Below are 18,720 nucleotides of genomic sequence, written 5' to 3' on the forward strand. Positions count from 1 at the left end.
CTAAACCTGGTACAGGGGATGCCAATACCATATGCAATGTTACAAATGAGGAAACACCGGCCACCTCGCCAGGAAATGGCAACAAGCACCGCAACAGGACACAGAGGAGGCGCCCTCCAGTACAACTACAAATTCTTATGCAGCAGCTGTAACAAATACAGCGCCCAAGATAATACCAATAGAGACGGAGAGCATGCTGGAGACTGTTTCCGAACCGGAACAGGAAATACAAACCATAAATGACGAAACTAAATGGGAATCAGCTGACCATACCAGCTCAGCTGAGAGAAAGAGGGCAAAGGCAAGAGGAAGAAAAATTAAGAGGAAAAGAGAAGCAATACTGGTAGAGAAAAATTGCCCGTTCTTTGTATTAGAAGAGCCAAACATCGCAGACAGCTCAAATAGCCTAGAGCAGACACAAGAAAATTCCCAAACCAGTCTGGAAATATCAAGGATAGAGTAGATAATAGAACAAAAAGTAGAAGTGGAAACTAATGCAGGTGGCGCTATACAGTTTCGCATTTTGCATAGGGTTAGGATTTTAAAAAAAAGAATGTCCCCGGCTTTCCTCAATGGTTATACTGGCTATTTAAAAAAGACCTTGTATATCTTAGGCATAATGCAAAGAACCTTTAATTCCCTTTATTTATGGTGTATGATTGATGGGTGTACTATGGGTTATAGAGTATACAGCTTGGCCTTACTTCAAATGTGCATCTTTCAAAAAAGTGCTAGCTCTATTTGGTCATTTTCACTTCCTGAACTTCAGAGGTAAATTGTACAAAAATGAGCCGATAACTTTGTTTTTACATTTTATATATTTGGTAATTCATTCATTGCACTTTCAGAAGCTGGTATTGTCTAGTCTGGCAAAATTCATTTTCCCTATTTTAATAGCTGCTATGTATAGTGTACTTTAGACTAATTCAGACTGATTTTTAACACAAGGGAACAGTCATTTTAGTTAGCAGTGTGCTTAATTCATGTAAAATTTCCGAAAGTACAATATCCAAAAGAAATATCATCCACATTGCGTTAATATAGCATAGAGGTATGCCAACATTCCCTCCACTGTGCATGTTTTAAATGCGAACTACTTCACCTTACATACGTCACTCTCTCAAAAGTACATATTATCTGGTGAGCGCCACCATAAAGAAGATATAGGTATTATTTTCGTATGATTTAATTATGTCTATATGGCTGAAACATTTAAGTCGCAAGCATCAAAACAATCCTTTTGAATAATTCTCCTGCCTTTTCCCCCACAGAACAGTATTTATGAGTGTCAGAGTCTCTAACAAGTCCATCCTCCCCCCATGATAAAAGTGAGCTATTTTAAGAATGCACATTACATTTTGTAAACATAGCAACCAATGTTATGCTGAATGACAGGAACATGAAACTAGCCAGAATTATTTCTGAGATATCAACAATGAATTTTGCAATTAGAAAAGGGAGGTAACTCATCAGGTTCATAAAGGTCAAAGGTCAAAGTGTAAAATATTTGCCTATTGTTTAATATGGAAGAAGCGAATTCACTTTCTCTTCATTAATTTTTTTTTATTTCATTGCAAATAAATGAAAAGAAACATTTTCACCATATATTTCTGTCACTTATTGCAACAGCTTTAAATTTAAGTTGACTCTATTCCTATATTCTAAGACTTATAATTTCCCCATAATTAAGGTCACTACTCACACAAACATACCTCATGGCAAATTATGTAAGCAAGAGAAAAATGATCATAATTAGCTTAATTTCATGCTTAACATCAATATGAATGTACCATTTTATTCACAACACAATACATAATGATATGAAAATAAAAAAAATAATAATTGCAAACATTATTATATTTTCTTTAAGGTGGCGCTATACAGTTTCGCATTTTGCATAGGGTTAGGATTTTAAAGAAAAAGAATGTCCCCGGCTTTCCTCACTGGTTATACTGGCTATTTAAAAAAGACCTTGTATATCTTAGGCATAATGAAAAGAACCTTTAATTCCCTTTATTTTGTGTATGATTGATGGGTGTACTATGGGTTATAGAGTATACAGCTTGGCCTTACTTCAAATGTGCATCTTTCAAAAAAGTGCTAGCTCTACTTGATCATTTTCACTTCCTGAACTTCAGAGGTAAATTGTATAAAAAAGAGCCGATAACTTTTTTAATATTTTATATATCTGGTAATTCGTTCATTGCACTTTCAGAAGCTGGTATTGTCTAGTCTGGCAAAATTCATTTTCTCTATTTTAATAGCTGCTATGTATAGTGTACTTTAGACTAATTCAGACTGATTTTTGACACAAGGGAGCAGTCATTTTAGTTAGCAGTGTGCTTAAATCATGTAAAATTTCCAAAAGTACAATATCCAAAAGAAATATCATCCACATTACATTAATGTAGCATAGACGTATGCAAACATTCTCTCCACTGTGCATGTTTTAAATGCGAACTACTTCACCTTACATACGTCACTCTCTCAAAAGTACATATTATCTAGTAAGCGCCACCACAGCACCTAAAACAGCCGAGACACCAAGGCAACGCAAAAACGAAAAAGAGCGGCATCTACACCAAGAACGCCGTCCGAAGCAATAATCACCGATCTCATTAAAGAATGTATATCTCTACGAGAAAGAGAACCTAGGAAAGAAACAAGAGATAAAGAACAAAGAACGACAGTAAGTCTCCACAGAGACGACACAAGAAGAGTCCTAACCATAGAGGAATACAGGGCGAGAAAAACTACCCACTAAAATCAAAATTTAAATGACTAAATATTTTATAGAACGTACAAAAAATATTGTTTTGAACAATATCATAATAATTAAATATTTTCCTTAAGCACATTCTCATAGTCAAGATGGAGCTGAATCTAAAATGGAGTGTGGAAGATGAACAGTGCTCTCGTCCTCGATGATGAGAACGTGAGCACTGTTCGCACGCATCTATGCAGGTTGAAAAAATAACACACTGAAGATATAACGATAGAATGGGTAAAAAATTAAAAATGAAATAAAACTGATAACTAAATACTATAGTACAATAAAATACAAAAACATTGGCTAAAAGAAAAGCACGCAGAATTCATGACCCTTAAAAGACCGCTAACAAAACCAGAAAGAAAAAAAAATTAAAGAATGGGACGATATGGAAAAAGAAACTACACAAGGGATTAAATTAAGGGCCGGAAAATACGAAAACCTATACAAAAAAGGGAGGTGAATATACAGAGTGTTAACACTTCTTAGTCCCATCCCAACATATATAGTTGGTTAGGAAATAAAAGTGGCAACCTGGTTTTTTTTTCCAAATAGTATTGTATGCTATGGGTTTCCCGGTCCAACCACCAATGTGTTATAAGTATTTGTGTCATAAAATAATAAAATAGTAAATCATTTAGCAGGCTTACTCTTTGTTTTGTTCGTAAAATGGTATTGGTTTAATTATCACTTTGAGGTTTGGAGAAAATGTACCATCTCCCTTTTGCCTGGGCTGGCAGTGGGCCCGATTTCCATTTTTTCACATGAACTTAGGAGAGTACGAGCTCCCTCTAAAGTTATATAAACTTTGAGTAAGTTTTCTTCTCCTTTATTTACTTATTTGTTTGCTATAATAGTGACTCTGCCAGAGTCAGGAAAGTCCAATGTGTGTTGTTCGTGGCGTTGATGTTGTATATTGTCCCCATATTTGTATATGGACAGTATTATCTAGGTCAAATTCATCTCAGTTTGTATTCCTTATTTAAGTCTTAACATGTTTGAAAAATAGGCTTTGCCTTTAGATCAAAGTGATAAAATAATAAAGTGTCTATACTGCATTGTTTTCTGTTTACGAGTGCACCTTGCTTGTGTCTATTTTATGCCTTAGCATAATTTATTTGTTTATTTTATGTATCAATGCTTTGTTATATTTTGTGCCATAGCACTTGTTGTTTGGTCTAATTTGGTTTTTCCTTTAAGAAAGAGTATTTAATTTAGTGTTTGTCTTATTTGTTTTATTAGGTACGGGGGGTCTGGGGTTTCCTCTTGAGCGTCTAAAAGGCATAAAACCCAATACTTCCTGTATTTTTTATTTTTTCATTTCTGTATATCATTTTGGAATAGGTTGTTCCTTTAATCCAAAATTATTAAATGAATAAGGTGTCTAATATGCATTGTTTTATTCTGTTTGTGCGTGCGTGTTGCTAATTTGTTTTGTTTGTTGTTTTTGTATTCACTGTATGCCATAGCATAAAATTATGTTTTAAGTTTGTTTTTGTTTTTGTTTGTGCCTTAGCACTTCAAAATCAATTCGTGGTATATGGCTGTATATAAAATTCCAATTGATTAGAGAAGACAGTTATTCCTAAAAGTAAAAGCACATTATCTGAGTTGTTATATCACTTTTAAAGTTAGAGCAATCTATTAATTCATGATACATTGTCAGTTAATAGTTTTGAGTCGTATGTTAAAATGACGAAGTTATTATTTCAGAAAAATTGGTAAATGTTCCTTCGGTAGATTGAAAATTATACCGAGCTATAATACATTAAAAGGGACAATTATTCCCTTAAGCAATTACAAAGTAAATCCAAGTTATTTGAGTTATTAAATCGAAAATCGGATTTGGAAATAATATGTAAGTATTTCTTTGGCCAATTAAAAGTTATTACCAACTTACTAAATTCATGCTAGTTCGTTGTCTTGTCTATTTGGCTCCAGCGCTTTTAACCACCATTGTTTTCCTGGTTCTCTCTGAGTCTTCTGGGTTTGGCTCTGTTGCGGAGTCTCTATCTATTCCACCTATAAGTTTCTCCACTTACATTTATATTAACTCGAACCTTGAAAGAATGTACAATCCGCCAGTGCACAAACCTCTTGAAAGATAAGACAGAGACTGTATTAATAGGCAACTGGCGGGGTAACTACCTGATTAAGAAACAAGTAAAAGCTTTAGGAATCACATATGGAACGAACTCTACTCACAAAAACTACAGTGAGTTATTAATCAAGATTGAAACACAAACATAAACTTGGTCACATACGAAGATTAACCTCATGGACCGAATACAGGTAGCTAAAACCTACATGTATAGCCAATTGAACTATAAAATGAGCTCGATACAACTAACAGAAGCAGTGATTAATAACATTGAAAAGAAAATACTAAGCTTCATTTGGGATAACACATCCACCACATAAAGAAACACGATACATGCAGACTTGAGGACAAAGGAGGATTAGCCCTACCCAACTTAAGTATAACACAAAAATCTAACATTTTGAATAGATTTAAATATATAAATAACTCTCCTCAATTACCTTGTCAAGCTATTTACATATAGGGATGCCTATGTTGTTTTAACAATACTATATATCAGTGAGGCGGCTTTTAACTGACATATAATCAACACAATACCAAGATGTAAGTTATGTAAAAACCATATGGATTCAAAATAACATTTAATATTGAGATGCACGAAGAAAGATACGGAGAGACAAAGTATAAAAAACAAAATTATATATAAATATGAAACATTTTAGTGTCATGCAAATATTGTTTACAAAAAATATTGAGGAACAGACTTTATACAATGATATAATATGGTATATCAACTCCATAATGAAACGAGAAGGGAAGATTTTGAATAATAAAAGCTAAATTCTACAATTAAAATCACTAAAACTCCTAAAAGAATATAAAACATTTTTTTATATAGATACTGCAAGGTGACAGATTCTTTCTGGGTAAAATAGGTTCTTGTAAGACTACACTATCTCTGACAACAATTACACATACAGTGCACACATAAACACACAAATACTACATACACCGCTACTTACACACTCTACTCAAACACAAAATAAAATTAAAAAATACGACTCTTATTTAACCCACTACTTAACCACGCTAAAATGCTTCCATACACTATTAAATAAAAACAAATCAGAACAACTTGAAAAGATTTGACTTAGTAAGCCAGTCCGAACACAAACACAAGAATAAAAGCAACTAAACAATATAGCACCATACATATAGCACACACCGGTCAATACCGATCCACCGGCGATTGATCACTCATGCAAACTACTCCAAAACCAGCCAGGGCAATCGCGTTTTTGAAACACTAGAATAGGGCGATGTGGCATACCCTATCAAAATTATATCCAAACGAAATTTCTAACATAAAATATTCAAACAACACACCTATTTAAAATTTTAAAAAAACCCACAACAAACAGACATAAAATCCTTTACTTTCTCAACTTGAGCTCAGCAAATTTACGTTACTAGGATCACGAATGTTGGATGTCTACGGTAATACAGAGAGTCGGCGCTAATGAGGAAATGTATACGTTGAAATCTTTGTACAAACAGAGCACTTTATCCAGTTTTGAAGTAATTTTCAGAAATACATTTTTAGATGCAACTCCGTCAACATTTGCGATAACATTTGAAGACACATGTACACTTTGGCCGTGGTTATGTTTGCCTCTAGGAGAAGAAATGAACAATTGAAAAAAATCTATACATGCTTGTATTTTCATCTCAAAATTTCAGAATTCGGAATACTCCCGAAATATGCACTGTATTGCAAAATCATTTTGAATCGTAAATAATAGTTCAATCTCCAAACAAGTCTAAGGTGATTCTAAAATGGCACAAATAATATAGTGACAATTTAACCAATTTAACCGTTGCCAATAATTTAATTTAGGTCAGGTTTCTGTACATTGCTTTGTGTCAGTGTTTTGCTTTAGCTTGGTTTTGGATAATGTCTATAGGTCTTTCAAATCTCATGCACTATCAGTACCCGTGCTCAGCTAGACAATCATTGTCAATCACCTTACAGTTAGTTACACATAAGTAGAGACAATTACTCCGTGTGCGTCTTTACATTTATCACCTGCGCATTGACATCATAAAAACACCAATCCTACAAGTATACGTATTTGTAAAATAAATGACGATTGATATAAGTCATAGGATTTCCCAGCGGAAATATCGGTTAATCCTAGAATTAGATGACGGATATTCCTTAAACTGCAGTCAAGTTTCAGTTTCATTTCTCCATAACACTGAGAATGAATGCCATCTGTATTTTCAGGACGAACGAGTACTTATTGATTAGGATTTAGTTGTGATATACTATGTAAGTCGTACTTATATGCATTCAAATATCTACCGTAACGCATTTCATAAAATTGCCTAAGTTGAGTGGCATAATAATTACAATATCTAATAACAGAGAATTAGGTCATGAATTACGCACATTATTCGCATACGTTCGTGTATACTTGAGAACCTTTTTGATTTAAATAGCTTTTTTGCTATTAAAATGGCCTTATATAATCGCATAATCTGTAAACTGCGTACACGTTTTAATAAGAATTTTTAAAAATATTATAACAGAATATTTGTCCTGCTACTGAGGAAGTAAAAAAGTGTCTATATTAGTCAAACTAATATTGATTCGTTATTATCAAACTTATCGAATGTAAATAATCCTAACTGGCCCAACATAATAGTTTAGTCTGCCTTAACAACTTTGGGTCAGTTAGAGAAAAAAGTAAATATATCGTGTCAATCATTGAAGATGTTTATGTTGGTTATAAAAACGTATAATGTTACCTGTTAAATTGTACCATAATTGGAATAATTGTGAAATGTGTTCCCAATAGTGTATGTACAGTAAGTGTATATAAATACATATGTATATATATATATATATATATATATATATATATATATATATATATATATATATATATATATAAATGTACGTGTAAAACTGAATAAAAAGACATCTTAAAGCCGAGCTCTAACATAATTCATATCAACTCACAGTCTCCCATGATATATATATATATATATATATATATATATATATATATATATATATATATATATATATATATATATACATATATGTGTGTGTGTGTGTATCAGGAAATTAAATTTCGGCTTATATTCACCTATTTGAGACATTGCATGTGCCCATCCATTGCGAAGCTCCCATGGTAACTATGACTGATTGTTCGTTTTTATTGTCCGATATTTTGAACACGATTTGTCCGAAATTAAAGTCGCTGAAACTCAAACGGTAACGTTTAATATTCAATTCTTATTGAATGCACCAGGTAATTTCATAATACGACTTTCAATGAGTGCATCAGAAAGTATACATTCTAATTAAGGGATATTGGTCCATCACAATGCAATACATGTGGGTGAGGATGTTTATCTGAAGTGTGACGCATTACTTAACAATTATGGTAGTAGTGATACTCCATTTCTTTCTGTAAAGTATATGCAACATTTAGCAGTGGGTGTGTGAAAAAATAATTATTAATAACAACATTACATGCCTTCATCTCCAGACACTTTGATGCAGTGAACAGCGTTCTGAAGTCTGCATGTAGTATAACATAGATGTCATCGTCACATTTGACTAATCCATTTATTTACAAGGATAAGTAGAGTTTGCATAAAACTTGGAGAAATTGAGGTTGGGCAGTTTGGGACATTTTAAACAGCATCACCACTTAACGTATTTTTAAACCAGAGCATATTTGTTGCAGTATATCTCGAATAGTCAACGATGAACGATATTATATGCATGATAGTGCTATCTACTGACAGATGCTCAACAGTAATGTCTATTGTTTGCTTACAAGTTGATAACGAGCACTTTTAAACAATCTCCATCCTTTGCTAAGCAAATATATGTATGTGCTAGCAGCAAATGAAATATGTGGAATAGACATATTAAGCAGTTGAACTCTCACATAGATAAAAGCCAAATATAAATCTTTGTCTCGCGTGTTTATTGTTTGTTGTCCTTGTGTGTCCATATCATTGGTAATGTCGTCTAGATGCTCGATATATTAATTCTCTAGCTGACCCGTCAATGAGCTGAGTATCATTGATATCAAGATACGTTTTCATTGGCTTCATTACTGTCTTTTTGTCACATAAATATTAAAGAGCTGCGATGTTTAATATGGACTGCAAAACAGTCCGGCTACTTTTAGCTCGTGATACCAAGTTTCAGACAGCTGCTTCTCCGTTCAGTGACATTAGTGTTTTAGTAGTCCTCACTAACACGGCGGCAGTTTCTGGTGTTTTAACCTGTTTTATTTCATTGCTTGTAGGTACCACGATACTATAGTAGAGATTTTGTGCCGGCCTGTAGTTCCAGTAGCTTATGCAGTTCTGGTGGCAAACGCTTTTGACGAATCTAATGCAACTGGAGCTAGTTTTGTTGATATGCCAAGTTCATGTTCAATTATCTTTGAAAAAATACTTCTCAGTGTACTACCTCTAATAATCAAATTAGTCTTACCAGAGCCAGTTCGTCATACTATCAGATAATGGCAGTTTGTTAGGTTGTTGTTGTGTTTCTGCGACAGCACATTTTCTGTGTCATTGTTTGTTATGCGCATACTATAATAAAGTAACATAAAATTTTACAAGGAGTAATCACAATAGCATGAGTTACTTTACAAGCTCAAATCCGTCATCATCAACAAACGATTTAACAAACTATTTTAAGAGAACCGGTGTTACAATACTAGGTAATCTAAACATGTCCAGTAAATGAAAAATAAACATGGAAATAACATATCCGCTATACAATCCTAACGTTGGCAGCACATAATAAATATTCAGAAAACATATACACTCGTCAGTGCTGATAACACACAAGCTGTAAATAAGAATCAGCTAACCACAGCAATATCAGATAAACTTCCATTTTCCGGAGGAATAATGACAGGATACATAAACATGAAAAGGTAAAAAAAAAAAAAAAAAAAAACCTTGAAATATCTATTCCGCCATCTAATCAAAACATAATTCAAGCAGTACGTATCAATCAGCATAACATGGTATCAAATACAAAAATAAGTAAAACTGTTGATATTGCACTAGGTACAAGTACATTTATCAATGGTGGAAAGATAATAGTACTGCCAAAAGATTTTCATTCGAGTGGGGAATCGTATGTAAAATCTTAAGATTAACTAAAACGGTCGTTAACAACATATTGCTAAACTTGCCTGAGGAGCAATGACAGGGTCTATTGATATTGGATGATAAAGTTATATATGTTGCTATTGATATGGGATGTAAAGTTATATACAATACTCAGCTTGATAATAATCCGCTGTCCGACAATAGCAGGGTAGCAAATGTACAATTTGTAATACAACATTTTGTAATATAATCCGGTTATACTATTAGTGGTAATATTTACATGGGTGGAAACAAGATAACATCAACTGCGTTTCCAACAACAACATCAGATTAACTAATTGCTGATGTACTTATTTTGTGTGAATCGCTGATGAACTTACATTGTGTGAATCGCTGATTTACTTACTTTGTGTGAATCGCTGATGTACTTACTTTGTGTAAATCGCTGATGTACTTACTTTGTGTAAATCGCTGATGTATTTACTTTGTGTGAATAGCTGTTGTACTTATTTTGTGTGAATTGCTGATGTATCTAGTTTGTGTGAATCGCTGATGTACTTACTTATGAATGAAATCGTAAACAAGTTTAAATGTTTTACTGAATGCATCAACGTCTATGAATATCGTTACCTCTTATGGGGTTTAAGATGTCGTATACCTGTTTTACAACTCTGTTCTTTAGCTTCTTAATGTAATAACAATCAACCTCATATATTTTAATCATCACTCTTTTTATTCAAATGTGATGTTAATTAATTACCCAGCTAAAAGGTTGCTCATACTGCAATTCATCTATCAAGTTTTCTACAGTGCACTGTTTTGTTGTTTAACTGTGATGCTTTTGGGATGTTCTTTCGTTTGCATTCAGTACCTGTACATATTATATGCATGCTTTAACTATATTGTGCTCCAATGGGCTTTCATTCCATTGTTTTATATAGTGTGCTGACCGCTTTCTTTATTTTAGAAACCTCCGTCCCTTGGCGCCGATGGCTAGGTCTGCCCTGAGCGGAACATCTCAGAACGATATGTATGTTTCGATACAGCACATATGTTAATAAAACAATGATTTTAGTTGGTTCCCCATTTTAAATCGATTCATCATATCTTTTTCATTCACGATAACATCTATTTCATTGTTGATATTTGTCTGCATGACCCTTTAATTTTGGATACATAATATTACTGTCATAAGCTACAGGATCATCTAAAACTATTTGCTTCATTTTAAATAGTTTCTTCGCAACGACAGAAAAGTATCATATGCAAACATTATTTTGTAGTTTTTAAATTCTTTTTCACCAGTTGTCAAGTAATTGTGTTAGAATAATACATAATTATAATCCTTTGTATTCCTTACTTGCTTCAACGGAGTCAAGTCTTTTGATCTGTAATGAAAGTTACTTTATCAAAGCATCATATGTTGTGAAACATACAATCATTTTTGGTTTCATTTTCTGTCAAATGCATCTATATTTCAGTCTTTATGATACTACTAAATATTTGTATTACATATTGTTTTATTATAGCATGTTGAACAATATTCGTTGTTTCCTTTGCCAACCAATCCTTGATATGTTGATGAACAAATCGTCATCAAATTGCATCTTTGAATCTTTCTTTTTTAGAAGATTCCTCTAAAACGTGGTGCATGTCATCTCCTTTGCTCGCTTTCTCTTTTTCATCCCAAGATATTTGATGACATTCATCTATCTATATATATGTGTGTGTGTGTGTGTGTGTGTGTGTGTCTGCCCGACACTGTCATCCACGGAACTTACATATAATCATCTGCGGTAAGCTTTTTTCTTTCATGCTTGCTCAGTTTAGAGACTGTACAGCTAATCATTCGCTAAACTCATAGTAGTTAATTTTTGGCTATTATTAATTTGATCCCATATTTGGCTGATGTATGTATACAACAAACAACGTTTAGGATCAAATAACAGTAATGATATCTTAAATTTAAAAACATGTGATTGGTTCTACAAAATTCATCTTTGACAATCTGCCTTGATTCTGTTTAATAGACTGAACTCTCTCCAAAGTCAGCCCTTTAGACGGTTTGAAACATAAAAATAAAAATTGTCTTCAGAAGCCACCAATAAACCGGTGGGCCGTCTATCAATTGGAGGATTTTGTTTATTCCCAGTAATATGCAACTTCGCTTGAATCAGTTCAAATATTTTCATTATTTCAGATTTATGTCCGTTTCCTTCCTATAAATATGGTTAAATAAAAAACAACTAGTTTTAATACAAGGTCGCGATGTGACGTTTAAATTAATTGTTGCTGTAAGTAAATATGTCTATGTTGAGATTGGGTCGATGCAGATTGGCCTTGTGAAAGTTATGATAATATTAGGATGTATTGTAACTTTTAAATGTAAATAGATGTGTATTTATCCACATCAAACACGTCATTACTTTTGCTTTTTTAAGCACCTTATTTATCAGTGTTAATGCAGTTTATCTCAATGTTATGACCATCCAGTACAATCTGTTACTCTACGCCCCAATCTGAAACTTTGCTGAATATCTCTTTTATATTTGTCATTGACGAATAAAAATAATTATTGTTTAAGACTTGCATATAAATTAGCCATATTAGTTGGTATTTGTTGCGCTACCACAGCCTCGTGCTTGAAAATGGTTAATTTATTAAAATAATTGCAAATGTGCTACGTCTTCTTGCAAACGTATGAACACTGCAGTATAAATATAACCGTGTCAGCTATTAACTAATAGTTTTGTTGCAGTCGAATTTATCTTCCGGATTAGTATGGGCTGTATTATTTAGAAATATTTAAAATCTTGAGACGGTATGCCCAATGTAAAATTAACGACAAACACAAATGAGAAGTAGAGCGGAACGGCTCAGCTTGTTCAAAGTGTATCAAATGCAAAAGTGATGTGATGTGATTTGGATTTTTAACGTAGCTTTAAAAATTTTTCAGTCATATCGCTACGATGTCTGCAATGTGGCAGTTTATAGTGATGTCTAACACTGGGGCATCATGCCGCAGACATGTAGCATGATGTCCCACCCAGTCACATTATCCTGACACCAGGCCGACCAGTCCTAACACTAACCTCTTAATGCTGAGCGCCAAGCGAGGCAGCTGTCAGTACCATTTTTGTAAGTCTTTGGTATGACTTGGCCAGGGATCGAACCTACGACCACCCTCATCCGAGGCGGACGCTCTAACCACTAGGCCACCGGAGCGGTCCAAATGCAAAAGAACACGGATTATATGGAACAACAGCGGAGTTTCTGCAAAGGGGAATTATTTGATTGTTTCAACATGCCAACGCATCTATTTAGTAACTAGCTTTTTAACATACATTGGCTGCAATTACATCATGTCTGGGCTGAGAAACGATAGTAGACAAAGAGGGTCCGAGCAAGGGGCCAGAGAAGGATACACTGTGCATTACTTAAACTACATTTAATTAATTAAATTATAATTTAGGGCCTATACTGTGTAATTATTGAATTCTTGACATGTTAAAGTGTCACCGAAAACACAGCTAATGGCACTTTAAAATAGTAAATTGATCCCAAAACATGTGCATAAATATATATTCCTTTTGAACATAAATTATATTGTATAATAGACAGCAATATTATCATCAAAATTTACGATATTGTATGAATGATATATTTTTGTATGAATATGTTTAACGTATTTGAGCACAATTATATATATATATATATATATATATATATATATATATATAGTGAGGGGGTGTATCTATGTCTGTCTGTTTGTCTGTGTGTGTCTAAATTAATTTATTTTGACAAAAAACATTAGCGAAAGGCAAATTAATCATTGAGCACCTTAGAAAAGCCAGATAACCCAACCATCCAACAAGGAAAACACTGCACAAATATTAATTGGATACGTGAGATAGCATATTGGTACAAATATATTGCTATTAAAGAGATTAAAGACTTATGCATGTTTATCGTTTTGTCGCACTTTAAAGCACCAATAAATTTTATATTTTATGAAAAATCAGTTTAAGAGGAAAGAGCAAGTTCATCATGTATTGTGTAACTTCAACAAATTTGTAACAAAATTACAAGTTTTTAGGGAGCCCGGGTGACTGAGTGGTCTGAAGCGCTCGCCTTTACCGATCACTACCATCTGAACACAGTCCATGTGAGGCAGAGTCTCAGGCCTGGCCAATGTGAGTTACTGTGAAAACTTGCCAGTAACTTCTCATTGGGCGATGGTTCGTCCCGGATTTTTCCTGGTTTCTTCCTCCATTAGAAAATCTGGCCCTGTACAGCCTATCTTGAGATGATGAATGGCGTTAAAGCATGAGAAATAACATTTGTATAATATATTGATGTGCGCCAGCATTTCCACTTAATATGCTACTGACCTACACATACGATGCAATTCTATCTGTATTGTTGAGGAGCAACGTTTAAAAAATCGTCTTGTCCTACGAGTAGCCTTTGGCAACCCCCCGAGGATAAAAACACTGAAACATAAACAAATTCGTCTTATTTAAAATCCCCTCTCTCTCTCTCTCTCTCTGTAAGGGTTTCTCTGATGTAATGGACTGGGTGCTAAACTTCCATATTTTACATAGTATTTATGACGTGAATTTCCAGCACCGAAATATGGTATTTCATAAATTTTCTCAAAAACTTTCATTTTTAAATTGAATTGTTATTAATCATAAATGCTTATAACCACTACCAATTGAAAAACGATGACGTCGACAATAATTGTGTGGCCGAGTCTGCTGTAGGAGTTAATATGAGCCTAGTATATGTTTGTCCTAGACATGATGAGTAAAATGAATGATGATATACAAAAGTGTTCTTTGTTGCCAGTCTATTTGCTTTTGTGTTGAGATTATCTGGGTATGAAAATAACAAAATCATAATAAATGTCACATATGAAGCCGAGAAACATAAACCAAGCTGAAAATGTACATTCTAATTTTCATGTGACGTTTCCCTTGCCATTATCATGTAGCTAAATCATCCAAATCAATTATAAAATATACAATAACACTTATACGCGCTGAATATAGGTCTTTACACTAATCATATGAAATGAGACACAAGTTTTCTCCGAGTAAGTTCAATGCAAGTCAATTCACATTTTCAAGCAAGTAGTTTCTCTGTATATCTTAAACTTTAAATTCTCTCTCTCTCTCTCTCTCTCTTTCTCTCTCTGCGCAAAACAAAAACAAATAGTCAGAACTACAATTTCCACATGTCCATCATTAAAATGAATGCCGAATAGCCTTCCTCTTACATTTCCTGTACAAGATGACATGTGGATAATATAGTGCAAGTCTGTTGTTGTTGAGAGTTGATATTTTGGTAGCAGTATTTATAGGACTCAGCACATTTCGCTCCTGCTACTATTTTATCGACCATTCTATGACGTTATTCACCCTAACATTTCCCCAATCGATAAATAAGAGAGAAGATATCAACTCCTTACCCCCCCCCAGTCCTATTCCCCATGAAAAGAAAGAAAAGTATCAATGGAAGTAGCTCAGTATGCCTTTCTGATTTATTCGTATTACGTACCCACCTAACGATGTCATTATCCCTCCCTCACCACTAAATATGCCTCTGTAGTTCATACTCTGCCAGTTTTCTACTGAAACAAAATTTGAGGCCTCTAGGAAGCTTAAATCAAATTATTCTTCCTCATTTGTCACGAGAAAGAACTAATTAGATCCGGTATATTACTTGACAATCTGAAAAGAAAACAAAACCTTGAGGTAAAAAGAAAAAAAATATCCTGTTTCGAAAGAACATCTCAGTTCCCCCGACACTTAAATCGTCATTTCTTAATTGTACTTATTTTCACTATTGTTTAATATACAAATTACGGCTGGTTTTATTTTCTAATGCATAGTGTCAGTGTTTTCTTTTGATTTTGGTTTTGGATCAGATCGTTTACATCTAATACGACAGCAGGTGCTATACTCATCTAGAACCTCATTCGAATCACGTTATAGTTACATACATGTTGGGATATCATTCAAAGTAAGGTTACTCAGACAGACCCGAGTTCAAAAATAGACGGACTGTTTACATTTATTACCTGTACATTGGTATCGTGAACTAACATAACCTAAATGACGACGTCAGCAGATTAGAGAATTCAATCACGAATAATCAAGCGGTGAAAGAACTAGTAGCGGGCGGAGGGGGTACTCTGGTGAATTAGATCATAGCTATTCCCAAAACTTCGCCCTAGGAAGTTTACTTGAATTACAGATATAAGCTGACTGTTTACATTTATCACCTGCGCATTCATACCATGGAAACAAATTACCTATGTGAAAATGTATTTGCAAATACACAAGCATGATGGCTACAGGTGATATGATTTCCAAACGGAAATATCGAGCTGTTTTATAATTAGATCGTGGATGTTCCAAAACCATCAGCCCTATTTTAAATCAAATTTACCCCTAATCCTACCTGTGAATTTTATCTATATTTTCGTGAAGAACAAGTACAAATGGCTGTTTAAAATATAACCTTGTATACCAATTTTGAAGGCAATACAGATACATTTATGGACACAGCTGGCTGATTAGATAGTAAACCCGGCTCGTTCCAGCTCAATGGCTTAACTTAATTGAGGATTGATTTCTTTTATTGACCGAAAGATCGGATGAGACATACTATAATCATTTATAAAAGGAAATAATAGAGACACAAGATCATTAAAACTATTGTGCCGACAAATTTGTTACCATCACCAATTTCACTTTTCAAAATGGATAAACACCCGATTACCCACAATATTTCCTTTTGAACACGTTTATATATACTGGTCACTGTAATGTGCCATTCTAGCTTTTCTGTTGTTGTTGAGGTTTCATCCATAGTTGTCACATATTATGCACAGAACGCTCCTGTGGCCTTGTAGTTAGAGCGTCCGCCTCGGAAGCGGCATGTCCTGGGTTCGATACCCGGCCGAGTCATACCAAAGACCTTCAAAAATGGTACTAACAGCTGCCTCGCTTGGCGCTCACGATTAAGAGGGTAGTGTTAGGACTGGTCGGCCTGGTGTCACGCTACCTGTCTGTGACATGATGCCCCAGTGCTAGACATCACTAAAACTGCCACACTGCAGACATCGTAGCATTATGACTGAACGATTGTTAAAGTTACGTTAAAAATCACACACATACAAACAAATAAACACACACACACACACACACACACATTTACATGTATTGTAAGGTATAAGGGCAATAATTGCTCACTATTATTTTGCTAACGCTAACATTGTCACATGAGAATGATTGCATTGTAATAATCTATTCAGGCATCTACCGACAGTGTGTGTAAAGTGACATCGTAAATTGTACATGTACTGCATCTAAAAATGCATTACTGCAAATGGATTGACTAATAAAGAGTTCCAAATAGTTATTTTTCTTTTGATGGTTTTAGATGTGGGGTGCCCTTTTAGAGAGAAAAATTCAGAGCTCCAGATAAGTTAAAATAAAAGATTTGCACCAATTTGAGAAAAGAAAGATTTGACTGTATCCATTATATTACTTAATAAGATGGATTCGATTCTCGGGTCCGCCAATGTGGGTCTGTGAGAAAGCTTGCCAGTAGCTTCTCGTTGGCCTGTGGTTCTTTCCGGGATTTTCCGGGTTCTTACTCCGCCATTAATACATGCGTTAAACCCCACAAGAACAACACCTATAGAATAAGAAGCAATTATCTTACGGTAATAGAAATGCAAAATCCCGGTTCGAAAGCAAATCCCAGACCCCACCTCACCACGACTATTAAAACTGAATAGTCAGTTCCGAATTGTATTTTTGTTCTGTTGCTAAACATTTAATTTACATTTGATTTCTGTTCAATGCTTTGTATCAGTGTTTAGCTTTAGTTTGGTTTTGGATCAAGTCTATACGTCTTTCAAACCCCATGCGCTATCGGGACCCGCACTCAACTAAACGATCATTGTTCATCACCTTACAGCTAGTTACAGACAAATAAAGAAAACCGTTCCGACTGCGTTTGCTTGAATAGAAAATTAGACGCACTATTTACATTGATCACCTGCGCATTGACACCATAAATGCGCAAGTCCTACGTGTATATTCTTTTGCAACTAAATGACAATTGATATATGTCAATGGAATCTCCAACGGAAATATCGGGTCATCCTATAATTAAATCATGGATATTCCCAAAACTGAGGTCTAGTTTCAGTTTCATTTCTCCGTAACACTGAGAATGAATGCCATCCGTATTTTGAGAACGAACGAGTCTTCAATAAACTATATAAGACGTACATATATATATATATATATATATATATATATATATATATATATATATATATATATATATACCGTTGCGATTTTAATAAAATTACCTAAGCAGTGTGGCATAATATTCACGATATCTAACAACAGCAAATTAGGTTAGGAATTATGCCCATTATATGCATACGTTTGTGTATACGTGATATTTGTTTTGATTTAAATAGCTTTACAGCTATTAAAAACGGCCTCAAATCATTCTTAAAATCGTATAATTTAAATATTATGATAAAATATTTCTCCTACACCCGAGGAATTAACAATTTCTCTGGTTTAGTCGATCAAATATTGATTCGTTATTATCAAACTTATCTAATGGAAATGATCCTAACTGGCCCACCAAAATAGTTTAGCATGCCTTAACAGCTTCGGGTCAGAAAGAGAAAAAATAAATGCGTAGTGTGAATCAT

The sequence above is a fragment of the Sinohyriopsis cumingii genome, chromosome 17 (genome assembly GCF_028554795.1).
Source record: "Sinohyriopsis cumingii isolate HCF-2022 chromosome 17, ASM2855479v2, whole genome shotgun sequence".
Taxonomy (NCBI): domain Eukaryota; kingdom Metazoa; phylum Mollusca; class Bivalvia; order Unionida; family Unionidae; genus Sinohyriopsis; species Sinohyriopsis cumingii.